Source organism: Dromiciops gliroides, chromosome 4, assembly GCF_019393635.1.
Source record: "Dromiciops gliroides isolate mDroGli1 chromosome 4, mDroGli1.pri, whole genome shotgun sequence".
NCBI classification, from domain to species: Eukaryota; Metazoa; Chordata; class Mammalia; order Microbiotheria; family Microbiotheriidae; genus Dromiciops; species Dromiciops gliroides.
Genome location: NC_057864.1, coordinates 108,633,090 through 108,639,089, shown reverse-complemented (window position 1 = coordinate 108,639,089; position 6,000 = coordinate 108,633,090).

Here is a 6,000-nt window from a genome sequence, read left to right as displayed (position 1 = left end):
CCCACAAAGGGATGGGTTTAGACCATTTTCCAGCCAAAGACTGTTTAGAAGTTCAGCAGGAGAGTTCTGCTGTACCAGCGTGGGAGTGGAACCCAATCCTGAAGTTGTGCTGACACAGATCTAGCTACAGATCACACCAGAGAAAGAGACTCCTGGAACCTCTGAATTGGCTGCAGCTGCTGCTAACTCAGCTCACAGTCTGGTGAGAGAATCAAGTAGTTGGCTGAGGGGAGATTATAGGGGTCTCTGCTGGCACTGAGGTGGAACTCTGATGTTTTGCCCAGGCTCCAATACAGGATACAGTCTTGGGTGGTGGTCCCAGGTGGGGAAGGGGTGCAGGCACACCCGTGCTTGCAACCAAAGTGAACCAGATTTGTTTCCTGGTTAAAGAGCAAGCAGCCTGTGGTTACTTACAGACCAGAACACAGGCCAGGTAAGCTGAGAATGTGCCTCTCCTTAAATCATACCACCTGGGACCCCCTGAAATTTTGGATAGTGCATCCTGGAAGCAGTGTTCCACTTTAAGCAAGAATCATACCACTTTGGAACCCCTCAAGCTCGGGACAGTGCATCCAGGAAGAAGTGTTCCACTTTAAGAAGAAGTCAAAAAATCAATAAATAGTCTTGCAAGATGATCAGGCAGAAAAAGGTGCAGACCAATAGAAAGTTTCTTTGGTGATGAGGAAGATTGAGGTTCCAAAAGGGGCAAAAGAGAGTCCCTGCCCTCAAGAAGCTTACAAACTAACGGGGGAGACTACAAGCAAACCAATATTTTACAAACCATGTATATTGGACAAGTAACAAATAATTAAAAGAGGGGAGAAGCTAAAATTAAGAAGGGTTGGGAAAAATTCCTGGTAGATAAAGAGATTTCCAGTTGGTACTTAAAGGAAGGCAGAAAATCCAAAAGGCAAAGATGAGAAGGAAAAGCATTCAGGGCATGAGGGACAGCCAGAGAAAATTATCAGAGCTGAGAGATGGAGGGTCTTTTTCATAGAACAGCAAAGGAGGTCAATGTCACTGGTTTGAAAAATGTGTGGTATGGAGTAAAGTGTAAGAAGACTGGAGCTAGGAGATTAGGTTATGAAGGGCTCTGAATGTCAAACAGGGAATATTACATTTCATCATGGAGGTGATAAAAGTCATTGGAATTTATTTAGTGTGTGTGTGTGTGTGTGTGTGTGTGTGTGTGTGTGTGTGTGTGTTGGGGGAAGTATGTGTGTAGTAGGGGGTGCAATGGTTGGACTGGTGCCTTAGTGAGGAGAGATATGAGTCAGTAGACTCATCCTCAGGCTGTTGCAATAGTCCGAGCATGAGGAAATTAGGAATTGTACCAGGGTGGTAGAAGTATCAAAGGAGAGAAGGGGTATGTGTATTCAAGAGATTTTGCAAAGGTGAAATCTACAAGTTTTGAAAACCAATTGGATATGATTGGGCTGGGGTGGGGTGATAATGAAGAGTTGAAGACAACACCCAAGTTGTGCACTTGAGGGGCTGAGGGGATGATGTTGCCCTCAACAGTAATAGGGAAGTTAAAAGGATGGAGCGCTTAAGGGAAAACATAATGGTTTCTATTTTAGACATGTTAAATTTAAATGGCCTCTTGGACATGCAGTTTAAGATGTTTAAAAGACAGTTGGAGATGGGAGATTGGCAGTCAACAGAGAGGTTAAGACAGATAATGAGTAGATTTGAGATTCAAGATTATAAAGATAGTAATTAAACCCATGGGAGCTAATGAGATCACTAAGTGAAGGAATAGAAAGAGAAGAGAAGAGGGCCCAAGACAGAACCCCGAGAGACACCTTCTTCTAAGGGCCAGGATGTGGATGGGGACCTGACAAAGGAGATCGACAGGGAGAAATCTGATAGGTAAGAGGAAAATCAGGAGAGGGTAGTGCTCCATCAAATTACAGAGAAGAATGCATAATCAACTGTGTTAAAGGCTGCAGAGAAACCAAGGAGAAAGAGGATTGAACAAAGGCCATTGAATCTGAACTAAGAGATCATTGGCAGCTTTGAAAGGGCAGCTTCAGTGGAAATATGAGTTCAGAAGGCAGATTGTAAGGGGTTAAGAAAAAGAGTGGGAAGAGAGAAAGTAGAAGGCCCTATTGCAGACAGCCTTTTTGAGGAGTTTAACTTCAAAGGACCAAAGAACTATTGGATGATAGTTGCTGGGGATGGAAAAATCAAATGAGGACTTCTTTTAGGATAAAAGAGAAATTGGAATGCTTGTAAACAGTAGGAAATGAGGCAGTAGTAAAGGAGATATTGAAAATAAGTGATAGGGGACAGCTAGGTGGCACAGTGGATAAAACACCAACCCTGCATTCAGGAGGACCTGAGTTCAAATCTGTCCAAAGACATTTGACACTTACTAGCTGTGTGACCCTGGGAAAGTCAACCCTCATTGCCCCACAAAACAAAACAAAACAAAAATTAGAAAATAAGTGATAGAATATGGATGACGGAAGGTGCAATCTGTTGGAACAGATGGGATAGGATAGGATCACTTGTGCCCGTAGAGGGGTTGGTTAGTCTTGATAAGGAGTAAGGTCACGTCATTGTGAGACAGGGGCAATGGAAGAGACAGTGGTAGAAGGTACCTGAGTGATATGAAATAAGCAGGAGAAAAGAAGAGGTAGCTCACACTGAGTGACCTCATTTTTTTCCTATAAAATATGAGACAAAGTTCTCAGCAGAGAGGTTGGATAGAGTCATGGGAAGTTTAAGGTAGCATGAAAAGGTTTGGAAGAACTGATGTAGCAAGTGGGATAATGAGTTGTTAAAGGAGCAACAGTAGAATTGCCCAGTAACAGTGAGGGCCCAGTTGAGGTTGTATAACATAAATTTGTAGTGAATCCAGTAAGAATGATCATATGATTTTCTTCAACTTTGTTCAGCAGCATGTGTGTGAGAGTAAAGGTGGCAGATAATGGGAATAATCCAGTGCTGAGGTTTGGTAGGCACAATCAGTGACATGAAAAGGGACCTAAGCAGTCAAGAGAAGAGGAAAGTATAGGCTTTAACTGATTCATCAATGGCTCAAGATAGGAAAAGGAAAGAGAATAGCTAGTACATGGGTAATGGCCTGGGAAAGAATTGAAGGGTGAAGGGACTGGATGTCACAGTGGGGACAAAGAGTAGGGTTAGGTAAGGGAAGGTAGGGGGGAGATTGAAAAGCCAATTGATTATAGTCATGGAATGGGATTTTGGAATTCTCAAATAAGGAGGTGTTACATTTCTGGGTGATGGCAAGATGAAGGATATGATTCTTTTTGTGTTTAGCTGGCATGCAGTGAAGGAGTAGGTCATGAGAAGTGAATAGGTTGAAAAACTGAGTGGTTAGAGTGTTTGAGGGGGACTCAATATGTGTATTGAAGTCCCTGAGCTTTTCTCTAGGCAGAGTAAGAGGTATTCATTTTCTATATAGTCTTTCATACTGGACTGAAAGGACAAAAGGATAAATGAGAGCAGTACATAGTTGGAAGACAAATGAGACTATTATAGAGTTGGGTGTGGTTGGAATATTCCAAAAAAAAAAAACCCAAGTAATATATTAACAGCATATGTTTGAAACAGGTTGAAAAATTGCTTTCCATGTTTCTGCCTCAAGAGAGCAAGGTTTCTCTTGGAGGAAAAAAATTCCCATAATTCTCATAATTGTTAAATACAACAGCATCTAGTCTACTAAAGTTCTTTGTAATAATTCCAAGTTCTAAGAGCACAATAACAACAAGCAAAAACAGCTAGCATTTGGCACTTTAAGCTTTGCAAGGCACTCTACAAATATTATCTCTTTTTATCTTGATAACAACCCTGGGAGGTCAGTGCTATTATTTTACAGATGATGCTGAGGGAAAATTAGTAACTTACCCAGAGTCACAGTTAGTATGTGTCTGAGGTTAATTTCTGACTCAGACCTTTCTGACTCCAGATCCAGGTGAAACAACAAAATGAGATGACCTTGAATCCTGATTCCACATTTGGAAGGTAAGTGCTATTAGTCATTATTATTAGCCCCATTCTATGGATGAGGAAAGTGAAGTTCATAGCAGTTAAGTAATCTGTATATGCATAGCTATCTGGTTAGCAGGTGTCAGAAGTGGGAGCCAAATCTAGCTCTTTTTGGGTTTCAATCCAACACTATCACCAAGCCAAGCTGACCTCCATAGTCCTACATAGGGATCGAAGACTGACAATGTCTCCATATTTTTCATGCAGATAAGCCAATGAACCTAATGGACTGTGCACGAGAGAACAATGCACCTTGTGCATAAGGGGATATTAGCATTTCCACCAGCAAAATATGTAATTAACAAAATACAGAAAATTAAATGCATGCCTCATTGACTAAGCTATGCTCATGATCTGAAATCTTCTTTATTTAACAAGTATAAATAAAAATGTTAAAGAGGCAATATGGTGTAGTAGATAGAGAATTGGTATCAGTCACAAAGACCTGGTTTTGAGTAGTACCTTTGCTGTATTTTGGTTGTGTGACCCCAGAACAAATCATTTAACCTCTCATTGTCTCTAGATAACTACCTAAGACTCCAAGTTGCAATGGAGTCTACAGAAGGTATACTAATAGAAGAAGTTCCTCTCCTGGAAGTTCCTATATGAAAGAAATCCCAGATCTGGTAAACTTAAATAATAATAGTAATAATAATGCAAATGAATTTATATAAAATAAAATTGAATTCTGGTGAAAAATAATTTTTATTGTGATATCACCACCAATGGTATGGTATAAATAGCTGTTTATGGAGTCTATGTTCGAATCTAGCTTCTGTAGCTCTGGAGTTTTGTGATCCCAGGGAAATTTTCTTACCTCTCTGCACCTCATTTTCCTCATTGGTAAAATTGGTACTCAACAATTGCTTATCAAAAACAGAAAGTAGGGACAATCATATTTGTACTCCCTCCCTCATAAGACTACTGTAAGGACCAAATGAGATCATAGAATAATAGACTTAGAGCTGTCAAGGGGACTATATATTTTCCAGATATCCCTTCATTTTACATATAAGGAAACTGAGACCTAGACAGGTTAAATGATTTGTACAAGGTCATACAGATAGTAAGTAGCAGGGGTGGTATACAAAATCAGGTCCTCTGATTACCAACTCTTTATTCTTTTCATTGCACTACATTGGTGCATATTAAGATAGATGATAGATAGATGGATATAAGCATATATACATATACACATGCATGCATGTATACGTATACACAAGCACATATACATACATACATACATACTGAAGCTATCACTTATTAAGTGTTTGTTATATGCCAGGAACCATCATAAGTGTTGGGGATAAACCTAAAAGCAAGGAAGGTGGTTCTTACCCTCAGAGAACTTGTATTCTAATTGTAGAAGATAACACATATAGGTGTGCTGGAAAGAGGGGTGGTGTTGCCCAGGCAATACAGTAGGCTAAGAGAAGGAGATGGATTTTAGAGAGAATCAAGGTGAACCTTGGATAATGTTCCTCCAAAATAGCATTTTCAGGGAGAGAATAACCAAAGAAGAGAAAAAGGCTTAAGCATTGAGTTTTCCAAGGGTATCATTGTGGTAAGTAGAAAGAAACAGAGAGAGAGAGACAGAGAGAGAGAGACACAGACACAGACACAGACACAGACACAGACACAGACGGAGACACAGACAGAGAAACAGAGGCAGACAAATAGAGAGAAATTGGGCTTTTTTGGTTCTGGCTCGCTTCTCTCACTGACACCTTGTTTGACATTGGTCATATTAAATACTCTGAGACTCAGGGTCTTTAGATTTTAAAGCAGTATTAACATTTAACTTCTTACTCCTCCAAGGATGGCATGAGGAAAAGTATAAACACTTGTGGGGGGCATTATGAACTTGCTAGAAGGAAGGCACTACTAGGGAAATCCAAGATGGAATGACAGTACCCTCTCTATTATCCAGCATAATTAGGGAATTGGGTATTCTAGTCAATTAACAGGGATACAGGAAAGTGA